At 46.2% G+C, this 12,997-nt stretch overlaps 1 protein-coding gene across 9 annotated transcripts in view; it reads left to right on the top strand.

The window, feature by feature from the left end:
- The first annotated feature begins 4,392 nt into the window (after positions 1–4,392).
- ATP8B1 (ATPase phospholipid transporting 8B1) overlaps positions 4,393–12,997 on the top strand; it is a 45,579-nt gene continuing 36,974 nt past the window's right edge. The window contains exons 1-6 of one of the 9 annotated variants that reach the window (XM_049795940.1): positions 4,441–4,630; positions 5,368–5,407; positions 5,569–5,657; positions 6,070–6,200; positions 7,097–7,236; positions 7,692–7,828. The gene's annotated coding sequence lies outside the window, so the exon portion shown is untranslated. The other 8 variants (XM_049795941.1, XM_049795942.1, XM_049795939.1 and 5 more) reach the window with 8 other exon arrangements.

Genomic DNA, 12,997 nt, shown 5'->3' with positions numbered 1-12,997 from the left:
ATGAATAGCTGAACAGTGTTAACCTCAGCCAGGTTCTCCCATATATACAATGATCAAACACACTTTTACCAGCCTGCAGCAAGGGATCAAAAGATATGATGGTTTGATGGTGTATTGATTAAAAACTGCAAGATACCAAGCTTTTTCTCCCCCTGCCCCCCACCCACTTGTATACCTGTTCAATAATAAGACTTGTGTTATGCCAAACTAAGTATGTATTTAAGGTAGAAACTACATTTCTCATTTCAAGAATAGAATAAATTCTACTGTAGTCTTTCCTACTCATTTTTGTAATATGACTTGAGTAGCAAAGGTGCGACAGATCAGATGCCAGTATAGCTATAGCCACATGGAAACCATTTCCTGGACACAGACACCTGAACACCACCATGTTTAAACATGGATAATGTCCTCTTCAGGAGGGGGTCTGCATAAAGGGGAGCAAACCAGATGCCTTCCAGGGAATTATGTTTCCTCCTCACCAGCTGAAAGACAAGGGGATTTTGCATTTACTAAAATATTCTGATGTATGAAGAAGCTTTTCATTCCACTTAGGTTTCATCAACATGGCAAGTTTCAGCCCAAGAGGCAGGTGGATGCTGGGTTTAAAATGGATGACAATCTTGGAAATTCCTGCTAACACTAGTCACCACTTTGACGCTACCTTGTATGGGTAAGAAGTGGAGTTGGGAAAGAGCAGCTGGTTCTTGAGGAGAAATTAACGCAAATCATGCAAACTGACAACATAGCGAATACCCCAAAGCCATACTTGGTGTGCATTTAAACCAGTATTGCCACCCAAATATCACTTCTTTCCAATTTTGAACACCTTCCCCAACTGTTTTCCTCCACCACTGTACCACTCCCTGCTCCATGCAATGCAAACATTTGAGTTCACAGATGATCTGAACAACCTGGATGAGGGAATCAGCCCTGGTGATACTTTACACAGCAAAAAACCGGAAGTTACTTTTTCAGCCTCATTAATCCCTTTGATGCAGTTCACTGTGACAGCAGACTTTTGCTGCTGACAAGCAAGGTGCTGCAAGGAGATATTAGTGTGTAGCTAGGATGCAAGAGCGGAGACAAGTACTTTGTGTGGCAGCAGTCTCTGCCTGTGTACACACCTGAACCTCCCCAGTCATCACATCAGGAGGACAAAACCACAATCTGGTCAGGACGCCTGGGGATATGACTCAGTTCTCTGCCTAGGGGCTCACAGTGACTGTAGGTACTGCAGAACTCATCAACAATGGTAACACTAAGCATAAAAGAGAGATAACACCCACAACAAGAATGGATCCAAATATCACCAACAGATATTATGATACCATAACAAGCAGCTTTTACCCTGTCTTTAACGAGACACAGCACTATGAATGCTGGTAGAGTAGTCTCAATTTGCATTAGTGTACACAGCATCAACAATGGAGCTGCCAGGATAGGTGTAGCAGAACAAAACCAGGAACAGAATGCAGTGAAGCAATTTTCAGTAAAGTTTTGAAGGCTTCACTTGTACAAATAAGGTCAAATAAAAAATAAATAAAGTTTCATTTAAAAGAAAATAAAGAAGCTGGGCTGGTTTAGAAAGAAAACATGACAGAAGCACATGTTTAACTTACAGCGGCCAGCCACTGAGCAAAAAACAGAAAGCATTATTGCAGAAAGCATATTAAATACTAGAACATTTGGCTTACATTACGTTACTATCACTTTAAGAGATAGCTAATATTTTCAATTTTTTCTATTTAATGAGATCAGTAAACATATCTGGATTTCACTTGCCATAAACTGCATTATTTGTGAACGAAAGTGCATGCAAAACCTTGATAATAATTTAAAAAACATTGCTTTAATCTTTAGGAACATTTAGTGACCATTTTGCTCTAAGCTGGGCTATATATAATAAACTTTTAAAATCTTTATAATGGCACTGCAGGAAACAGATTTCTGGAAAACAATAAAAAGAGTCTATTCCTGCTACACAGACTGGTGCAGGCTACCATCAGCAGCTTCACAAACTGCCCTTCCTAACACCACCACTCCTGATACTTCATCCAAACATTAATTTCTTGGCTTGTATCTGCACTGCTTCAAAATTGTCCTTGGGCCCTGGTATGCCCAGGACATTTGTAGGGTGGGGGTTAATTCCTCATCTTAGGTTATGCCCTAAAAACCTCGTCTCCCCACACAAAAAGGAGCACGGGGGGGGGGGTCAGGGAGAGGAGTACCCAAATGGCCCAACCAGAGCAACAGAGCCTCTGCCACAGCCCCTGTTGGGACAGAGCCACCAGCCCTGAGGTCTGGGTGTGACACCCATCACAGCGAGTCACCATAACTGTACAGACTGATGGGGGCTACTGCCTTGGGGGCATGAGACACATTACAGGTTGCAGGGAAGAGCCTTTGGGGATAGCTCGGGGTGGGATGGTCAGGGGAGGAACCACAGGTGGAGAAGGGAGGGATCCAGGTGGTCTGGGGAAGAACTGCCTGATGGGCACAGTCTGTCCTGAATTCTCATTAAACTCCATTTCTAAATACTTACCTGGGTGAGGGACTCCCTATTCTGTGTGCATCGGTTTACATGGATGTCAAAGCACCAGCAGGATGAGGCCATTGTTGCCGTTTGCTCCCAGACACCTCCTGCAGCCAGGACGGCTGCCAGGGCTGCCACATGAATGCAGATATGGGGCGGGTGTGTGTCTGCGTGTGTGTGTGGGGTGAAAGCAAAACAATAGCGTGAAGGCCTTCGAGACAGGGTGACCCAGTCAACAAACCCAGGTTACAAACAAACTAGCAAAACCTCTCAATCTCCAGATTTCAAGTCAGGGGAACTAGTAGCCAATTACAGCAGCATCCACGATCACATACTAAGGCTTATGAAAACTCATAAAGCTCATAAAACTTGAGTTAAAACTTACAGTCGGAGCTTGTCACATTCATTTAACAAGTTCCCAGTAGGCTCCCGAGATGTTTACATGTATTTTGCTGCAGCCTGAAAGAAGAAAAATACAGTGAAAAGGATTGCAAATAGATACAGCATATGGCAGAACTGCACTACTATCAACCCTAAATGTAACCGCTTTATTTGTTAATTAATAAGCAAAACTATCAGTCTCAAGTGTTAACAATACAATGATTGAGCATCCTCCAACTCTCCAATCCTTCCTTAAAAGGACTTGGGAACCAGGAGTCCTTTCTGACCTTTTACAAAGGCCAAAAGGTTAAAATCCTGCACCTCTTACAAAGCTTTCTCTGTAACACTGTACAGCCCTACTAATTAAGGCGGGTTAAAGTAATGCTGTCACTTACAGTAACACTGGGAGGGAGGTCCCACCTATCGAAAGAGCTGTGCCCCCTCAGTGCTGGCATCCGTTCGCCCAGGCCACAGCCTGGGCTGGGAGCAGGGCCCTCCCTAGCACCCTGGCACACGCTGAACGCTGAGCCCTTGCACCAGACAGACCGCTTCTCCCGCATGCGGCGGGGTGACAAGCAGACGGCCGTAGCGGTCACCTCAGCCCCCATTGATACGGCGTTAGTTTCTGACAGTCGTCACCGTCACCGGATCGGTGAATGATGGAGCTGGGGCCAGGCTGCCTCGGGGAAGGCCCGAAGCGACGCACAACGGCGCTCCGCACGCCTGGCCTTTGTCGACCGATGGGGATGAGGCCTGGGGCTGCGTCCTCGTCCTCCCACAACGGTTCAGCAGCCATCACTCCCCAATGACCTTCAGGGCGACGTGGCCCAAAACACCGCGTGAGGCAGCCCGCACCACAAGTACCGCATCGCCCACGAGAAACGCACCGCTCTTGAAGCACGTGCGGCATCTCTCCCAGGTGACGAACAACCACCAGAACCACCACCGACACCTCGTAACAGCAGCACGGATGCAGGCAGAGCCGTGGGCAGCCTTGCGACAGGTCGTGCTGTGAGAAAGGGGAGAGACGAAGTCTCTCTGCCCCGGGGTAATGACTTCTGTTTGCTCTTTATTACCGCTGACAACATTTTTCCCCTCACGATTCGGCTTTCTGCCCTTCAGGCCCGGGAGCCCACCCTGCTCCTTTCGGAGCCCCTGTGTGTGAACCGGCGCCCGTTCCCGCCTTCCCCGCACGCCGGAAAGGCGGGGTGTGTGTGTGTGGGGGGAACTCTCCGCAAAGGAGAAGGGGCTTCTGCAGGACCTCGGCCGGGGCAGGACCCCTGCGTGTGCGCCGGGCCTGCTCACGGACCTCTCCCCGGCCCCGCTACCCGCGGACGGCGCACTCCCACCCCTCACCTGCCGGGGCGGGGGCGGCACCAGCCGTGCTGTGCGGCCGGGCGGGGGCGGCGCCGCCGTGTAACCGGAGCCGCGGCCCCGGGGACCGGAGGGTCCCGTCCCCGCCACCGCCGCCTACCCCTCTCGTGGGCCGGGGGCGGCGGCCCTGCCGTGGACAGGTATAGGGACAGGGCCGGGGCCGGCGCGGCCCCTCCCCTCCTCCTGCGCGGCGGGGCCGGCCCGGCGAACTGGGGGAACCCGTTTGTCCGGTCTGAAGGCGGTTCCCGCGGGGAGGCCGGGCGGGAGCGGGGCCGTCGGAGGCATGAGAGAGCCCTGAGCGAGCGAGAGAGCGAGCGGCGCCGGGACCCGCGCCCACAGGTGCTGCCGGCGGGCGGGCTGGGGCCGCGCCGCTGTCGGGAACCGGGCGCTGCCTCCGCCGGCTGCGCCCGCCCAGGAGCAGCGGCTCCGGCCGGAACTGGGGCGCTTGGGTGCCAGGGGAGCGGGGCCGGACCCCGGCCGCCCCCGCGGGGCAAGCCCCGGGTATCTCCCGCCGCCGCCCCGCGAGTTTGCGGCCGCGCCGGCAGCGAAGTCCGGCGAGGCTGGGCCGCCGTGCGGGGGAGCGCGGGCGCGGCGGGGCCGGGGGAGCGAAGCCCTGGAGCGGCCGCGCCGGCTGGGGCGCGCAGCGGGGTGTCGTCCGGCAGGTACGTCGGCCCCGTCGAGGCAGCCCGGCCGCCCCCGAGGAGCGCCCGGTGGCGGGTCGGGGCCGGGGTCTGGCGGGGCAGAGCTCTGTCACAAACCGCCCCCGTCGCCGCCTCCTCCTCCTCCTCCTCCTCCTCCCGCACCCGTGCCACGGGAGAGGGCGGCCCCGAAACGGTTCTCGGACTGTCACCTCCTTAATCTGGAGCCTGGTGGGGTTTCGTTGGGAGGTTTGGAAGATGAAAGGCCTCGATCTGCTGGTTGGGGCTGAGGGTGTGAAGGCGGCGATGGCTCTGCCTCAGGGGGCGGACGCTGTTTGCCCGGGCTGGGTTGGACCCTGAGGGAGCTCGTTTTCCATTGGACTGGGGAGGTCCAGTCACGCAATGAATATTTTCACAATTAAATACTCATTTGGAGAGGAGCGGCTTCGTCAGGGGACCGCGAGGGCCCTTCCGCCAGGTGAGGCCTTTGCTCGAGCCCTGACTGGCCGGCGGGGCTGGTACCAACTGGTCGTGAGGGACTCCTCTCACCTTCTCCCCCTGAGGGACAGCACGTTTTGGCGGCGGCGATCCAAAAAACCCTCTCGGTGATTTGAGTCTCTCTCTTGCTTCCACCCAAAGAGATGCACGTCAGTTGATCGTCAGCCTGACCCCAGAGTCTCCCCAGTCTGAAACTTTGGTTTAAGAAAAGAACAAGTGTTTGCTGGGAGGTAAGGCACAGGGGAACAAATGCAGGTTACCTTTCTCCCTGAGCTCTGGTGGATACTGGCATTTTACTGACTGGCTTTTGTGGCCTTGGGCTATTTTCTCTGCTTCTGGCTTCCCCCCCCCCCCCCCCCGCCTTATATAAATGAGGAAAATAGTTTTCATGGTTGTGGGGTGATTACTTAATAACGGATGTTTATACAGCCTTTAGAACAGTAATAGGTGTCCATTTTAAGGTACTGTCACAATTCTGCAACAGAAAACACTGGAAAGGTTACTTGGGAGGTCGGTCACTCACTTGGGAGATTAAAAGCATTTTTTTGACACACACCCCCCCCCCCCCCCAGAAAATCAGTATCTTGGTCATGTTTCTTACTGCTTTGTGTCTATAGCTTAAATAACATCCCTTCTCTTAAGAGTTTGAATGGAACTGTGTTAAATGGAGCAGCTAATGAAGTGTTTCACCACTGGCTTCAATGTCAGCAGAAACGTTTTGAAACTGAAGAAGGCATACTGTACAGGGCGCTTCTGGCAGTAAATAGTTTCTGGTAATGAGTAACAGTGCGGTGTCTTTTTATCTTGGGGGGGGGGGGGGGGTCTGGATGTAAATGGCTGAAGAGTGCCCTGGGCCAGTCAGTGGGACATACAGGTAACCTGGTCCTTGTACAGTCCCTACCTCTGTAACTGCTCCTAGAGTCCTTGGGCTTAACTTCCTGCATAAGTAAATGTCTCTATTGGCCCAGATTTGCTCACAATTTTCTGTTTGGTTCTGTTTTTTTATTTGTCTTTCTCTTCAAAGTCTGGTTCAGGTGTCAAGTGGTATTTGGTCATTTTGTGTTTTTCCTTGTCAGCTTCTGCATTGCTGTTACTGACATTCACATTAGAGTGGGGTTGCTTTTGTATCTGTCTCAGACCTGTATTTGTCTCTCTGTTGACTTGTAGGTATCATAAAGATTATTTTCAGTAACTTCTAAACTGTTCTGTTTATTCTCCCTTGTGAGACAGCCTGTGAATGTTCTAGTCCCTTGCTTTGCAGTTTGTGATGGTGAATTCAGAAAGACACTTGCTCACTTGGAATTAAACCCCTCTATTTAAATCAGCTAGAACTTATTTTCTGTGCTCTTGTGGCTTTTATTTTGATGGCATAGGTAATCATATTGGGCCTGAGTGTAACATGCTACCTGCTTTTAAATATGGGAAGGGGTTTGATTGATTTTTTTATTATTATTATTATTTTTATTTTTATTTTTTTTAATTATGAGGAGGTTTGTTCTCCCTTGGCTGTTTCCTTTATCTGGCCTCTGTTAAATGAGATACTTTGTATAGATGTAATTGAATGCAGGATATTAGCCAGGAGCTTCTGAAACCTAACCCTGGCTTTGTCTGTGACACCGTATGGCCTTGGGCAAATCGCTTAACCTCTCTGTGTTTCTGTACTTGTCAGGGGTGAAGAACATGATTCTGGTTATATCCGTAGGAGATTGGTGGTGCATGTGCTCTCAACCCTGCTTTGAAGATGCTGTGCTCTGTGACAGAGCACTGCTGCTGCACCTTTGCTTTTCGGCAAGCTTACAAAATTATTCTGTAACGGGTAGTGCTGTGTTTAGTGCTGTGTTCTTATATAAATTAGAAATATATTTTTAATTTGATAGTAGAGACAGACAATTTCAGCACGTTCCTGGATGCTTTTGTTTGCAAAATGGTGTACAGTTACGCACAGGGAGATGTAAAACAAAAGCAACATCTAAAGGAAAAACAAGGAGGGGGGGAAGAATAAGCAGTGTAGAGAAAACAGGAAACAAATCAAGGAAAGAACCGGGTCATTTGCCAAAGTTACTTTCTGCCTGAGAGGAGGAAGAGGAGGTAGCATGAAAGGGTTTGGAGAACTAAACAGAAATTTCTTTTTGTTAAGAAAGTTTTGCAAGACAAGTTAATTTTACTGTTTGCCTAAAAGAAATTTTCTTTTGCTATTGCATGCACATAGTCTCATGAGGTGGAAGGCAGCCAAGAAACCATTTTCTAACATTGTTTTGTTACAGATGGAGCCTAATTTCAAGTCCAAAACAGGTGATTCTTCCTGAGCAGCCGGTGGTCTCTGTGTGCTGACGGTACGAGCATTTCAAGCTACGTCTGTAATGCAGTCTCTTGGTTCAGTCACAAACTGCGTTGGATAAAGGTCAGTTTAGGAAAATATCTTTAGTGTCAGTTTCAGATACTGAGAGAAAAAGTGTATTGCTGTGTAATCTCCAACCTTGTTAGCAGGAAGTAACCTTTTATTTTTTACAGTTTAAAATACCTGCTGGTTTTGATGGGGGAGGGTAATATCTAGGAAAATAACTCTGAAGTTCCAAAAATTTTCCACACCAAACAATGCAGTTTGTGTGCACAAAAATAATTATTTTTTCCTTTATTAAAACAAAGATACGATGTTTTATAACATGAACCTTGAGAGGCAACGCAATGATCTCTCTAAAAGGCAGGTTGAAACCCCTTCAGAGTACACTCGAACCTACAGCTTGAACAAAGGTTACCAACTTTATTATCTTCTGCAAAGATAACTTGTCTTGACTTGGACTTTAAATGATGGAAAGTCTGCATATCTGTTAATGAGAAATCCTAGTGCAGATAATGGGTAAAATTATTATTTTGTTTCTGCAAGTGGCCCATATTCAACCACGCTTGCTTAGCCTCAGGCTATGGACTGTAGGCTATGGGTCTCTCTGCTGTTACTATTTTCTGTTAAATTGTTGGTGACTAGTTAATCTCTTCCTTGTGTAGAGTCCTGTTGGCTCATAGTGATCAATTCGCTTATATTGTAATGTCCTTCATATTCATTTTCATACATAGCAACGTTAACATTTTAATAGGTAGCTATGTTGGTGAGTACACAATGGCCACTAGTTTAATTCTAGTGCTTCCTCTATGAGGAAGGTGTGTTGTTTTGGTTTTTAAATGAGGTGCTTTTCTCCAGTTGATGTGATCATGCAGAACTGAGATGGGAAGCATTAGGAGTGAAGGCATTTGGGAAGCATTAGGAGTGAAGGCATTTGGAAGCTGGTGTCCCCCATGTTTTAATTTTTTTCTGCTGATATTGTGCTTTTTCTTTTTCTCCCCCCCCCCCCCCTCCCCCCAATTGGTTTTGGACATCCGTCAACAGTACAAAACTGTACTCCTCTTTCTGGTCACCCCTCTCCAGGGGGTTTTAGGGTTTTGGTATCTCAGCTTGTTTGGGTCTTCAGTATTTTCATTGGAGAAACTGTCACTTGCCTTCAAGTTTGGAAAGAATAGCTCTTGGAGAAGGTAAAATTTCACAGAGCTTGGTGGTACCAAAGTGTTAACGATTTTACACTACTGTTCACCTCTTGATGGTGCAGGTAATTAGGGTCATTATGGCATCCAACGAGGGACTGGAGTTGATTCTATAAAAAGAAAGATCTGTGGATATTACAAGGTTGGCCGTGTATGATGCCAATAAAAAAATCTCTTTGAGCTGGAAGTAGTCCAGTTTGGTAAGTCCTTGATCCTTGCAGTTGAAAAGCTATAGCTGAAACACCTTTTTGGAAACACATTTTTAATGACTGGTTGCCCTCAGTACATTATATGAGGCTAGGTGTGCGTGTTTCCTATTGCAGTACAAACTGAAAGAGACGCCATAGCTGTCTCCCAGTACTGTGCTAAGGCATTTCTTCATGGCAGAATAGCCTCGTTCTAGTACCCATGCTTTGCCAAAGCAGTTTGTTTATATAGTGGGAAATAACAGTGGAGGTTTGCTTATGTCTTTATTTCTCCAGCATCCGTAATCTGTACAATTGTGGCACTTCTCTTTGCCCGCTTCAAACATGGGTAAGTTGATAAACATAAAATTTTGAGTGAGTCACTGTGGGCTTATGGTGCCTTAGCATGTATCTGCTAACATGCAACTCTCCATCAGTAGTCTGCACTGTGGTATTCCCACATTTTTATCCTGGCACTAAAATTTCAAAATTGGTGGTAAGGGGCGATAAGGAGAAATCATTTAGTCACTAGAATTTAACCATCTTCAGGTCATCTTCTTCTGGTGGATATTAATGCTGATGTTATTGCTCATTCTCTGTTAGTGTACAGATTGCGTAAGATGCGTTATTTCTAATCAATAGATACAACAAGATGTTAACTTTATGACACTAACGCTTGTGGAAAGTGAAATGAACCTCTGCTATTCAGACTAAATTCTAAGTAACCTCTGCACAATTTGTGGTCACAAATTGCTTGAGGTGACCTTTTTTATACATGTTTTCTGCGAGATGAGGTACTATTGTGAATCAAAATACAGATACTTCATATTTAAAAATTGTGTGTGTGTATTTATACTTGCATATATGTATAAACTTGGGGCTGGGTGAGCGACAGCAATAGATGCTGTCTACAGCCAAGACAACAATACAACCAAGCTGACTCATATGAGACCTGTTGCTTACAAAACAGGTTCCCCAAGGATTTCTCATGTTGCAGTAATAGCCTGAGTCTCCAAAAGTGCTGTTTGAATCTTGTGATTCTGTTGTGTGGTCATGATCTCGGACTCATCAGGTATGACGTGTGTTCTGGTGTCCTGGGATTCATAGGTGTACTACTTCACCGTGAGCTTTTTATCTGTAGCCATATTTTAATCGCTTGAATTTTAACCTTTTTTTTGGTGGGAGTTCTGAGTCACCTCCTGTTAGGCATGTGTTGGCAGTTTAAAGGTGCGAACTTTCTCCAAGGTCACAGTGCAATGAAGAACCTGTGTAGGGTTAGGAGTTTGCTTCTCGTACTATCTCAGTTTTGATTAGCTTATGCTCTCAAGTGTGGTTTGAGCATACTTATTTTAGAAAAGCATGCCTGACCCAGAATGTTGTTACTGTACATGGAATAGTTGAGCTGTGGGAGCTCTGGCATACGAGCAAACCTCTGCTCATTTCCTCAGCTCTGATGTATTTCCACTGGAGCGGTTCGTCTGTAAGCTGACCCATTTGCAATGCGTGGTATAAGTGTTCAGCAGTTCTGTTTCCCTGAAGCAACACTGGGAACTGGGGTGTGCCTCTACATCAGCTGCCAGGAACCTAATTGTCTGCAATGTCTGGGCAGAGTCTGCCTGTCAGTTGTACCAAGCACCAAGCCATGCCATTTCTGATAGTCATTGGGAGCACTTAGGATGATACTAAAGGGCACACACGGTGTGTGATATGTTCTGAATTACAAGCTATGGTTTTTTACCTAATGCAAAGTGTACTTGGTTGGCCTAGAGGAGTTGAGGCTTCAGCTTTGGGATTCAGTTTGCCCCACTTCTAATGTACTACGTTGACGGGACTGCCTCAGAGGAGCAAGAGCAAGCCTCCAGTTACAGGTAACTTAAAATAGGTATCTAAACTCTTGTGGTTCCCTTTCTCTGAGGTATTTCAAGAGCTGGACTTTACCACAGTCATGGCATACTGTAAGGATGCATACAAAAGTCAGTGTGTTTCAGAACCAATGACTGACAGAAATCGTTCCCCTTGAAGATGTAGTTTTGGGTGTGTTCAATTATTTTAAAGTAGTCATTCAATGAAGTAAATATAACTGTTATGTATGAAGTAGCTGTATAAATTGATGACCTTAAAGCATGTAATTTGCATGGCAATCTAATCGAAGCTTAGTAGAGTTTGGAACAAAGGTTATTTCCTTGGCCTGTTTGTGCTGATTCATGCTATTTCGAGTAACTACTTCATTTTTCTTAAAACATCATAAAGATTAGCTAGAAGGTTTAAGTTGTTTAGAAGATACCTCTATCCGCCTGTCCAAGCACTTGTTACCAGTAAAATTTCATACCTGTTTTGAGTAATATGTGATCTGTGTCTTATACTTTGGAAGCAAACCTAGTTTTATTATTTGCCTATTCCCTTGTAGAAGCTCTTGTTACAGGTAGATTAGTTGGTTAATACATTTTTAATGAAGGACGATACTCTATAAAAGCATTTGGCTGGGATCACTGAAGTGAGAATAGAAATGCAATATCCTGCCATCGAAGGACTTCAGTTCTGACTACTGCTTTGTGAGGATTAAATAGCGAGCAAGAACTGTAGAAGCATTAACTGAACCCATGTTACCATTTTGATGATTATCAGGCTGGGGGATGGACTGCCATGCAGTGTCCCAAGGTAACAGTTCTTTTGGAGATGCTGTAATGCTCACCTACAGCTATTATGTCATTTGTTGTTTATACCAGCTGGTGGAAAATTAGGTGGCAACTGTAGGAATTTCACCTTACACATAAAACAAATGGTATTTTGTATTCTCCCTGATATTACAGATCCCTCTGAGAATTTGTGTGGTGAGAAGCTGGGCTCCTGGTGCGGTTTACTACCCATTCCTCTGTCTTTCATGGTATAAAACCATCTTGCGTTTAAACAACTGCATTGGATGTATTCATCTTATGCCCTAAAAATAGCAATAGCTAATAATAGCCATGTCAATTGCTGCCACCAGCTGAAAAAAGAATCTTTCCATGTTGACTGGATGAACCATCCATATGCTTTGAATTGTGCTGCTCAATGCCTCTGTTGTGTTTTAAGCCAATTTTTTTCCGTTTGAAGCCCACTGCAGTCTTTTTAGATCAAGAATGCTAGTCCTTAGACAAAAAGCATGCACCTCTGGATACTTCCTGCTTTGCTGTGTAAAGCAGAGCCTCATTTTTCTGAAGGACTCTGTTCCTCCAAGTTCTGCTGAATTTGCTGGTTTTGCTAGTAGTGTGAAGAGGTGGGGATTACCCTAGTCATGTCTCGGTGTGCCCTACCTAGCTGTTTCAGAGCTCAGTTTCAGTTTCTAACAGGTTTACAAAATGGTCATCTGGATTAAATACTTTGCTTTATATCTGCATTGTCAGAGAGGATGGATAATTGATCCTTAGGAAGTGGTTGTTTTGTTTTGCTTGCCCAGGACTTGATATTGATGACCAGGTTATTCTAAAAGAAACAAAACTGCAACCTTGCCCAAGAGTAGCTCGTGAGCTGTCTTTTCAATTACAAACTTAAGTTCTCAGACATTTTTAGAGCTGTTCTTTAAACGTGTGTCCATGGGTGAAAAATCGTTCTTAAACCTATCAGTGTATATGCTGGGGTACAGACTTGAGTCTCTTAAATCACGTGTCTGCTTTGATAGAGCCATCAAAGTACTCTGTGGGCTCTGATTTGTTTTTTGGTTGTTTGGATTGCAGTCCTGCAAATGTCTGTTCAGTTGCTCTATTTACCTATCAGGCTGTCTTGGTTTCATGCTCCCTTTTTAGCTTAAAATCTCAGTTACTGGCAAGATGAGCAATGTGTTACAGCTGAAGATGACAGAATAATAACTTCTG

The sequence above is a fragment of the Accipiter gentilis genome, chromosome Z (assembly GCF_929443795.1).
Source record: "Accipiter gentilis chromosome Z, bAccGen1.1, whole genome shotgun sequence".
Classification (NCBI taxonomy): domain Eukaryota; kingdom Metazoa; phylum Chordata; class Aves; order Accipitriformes; family Accipitridae; genus Astur; species Astur gentilis.
The sequence above is the reverse complement of the archived record's forward strand: the minus strand, read 5'-3'. Positions and strand labels throughout refer to the sequence as shown.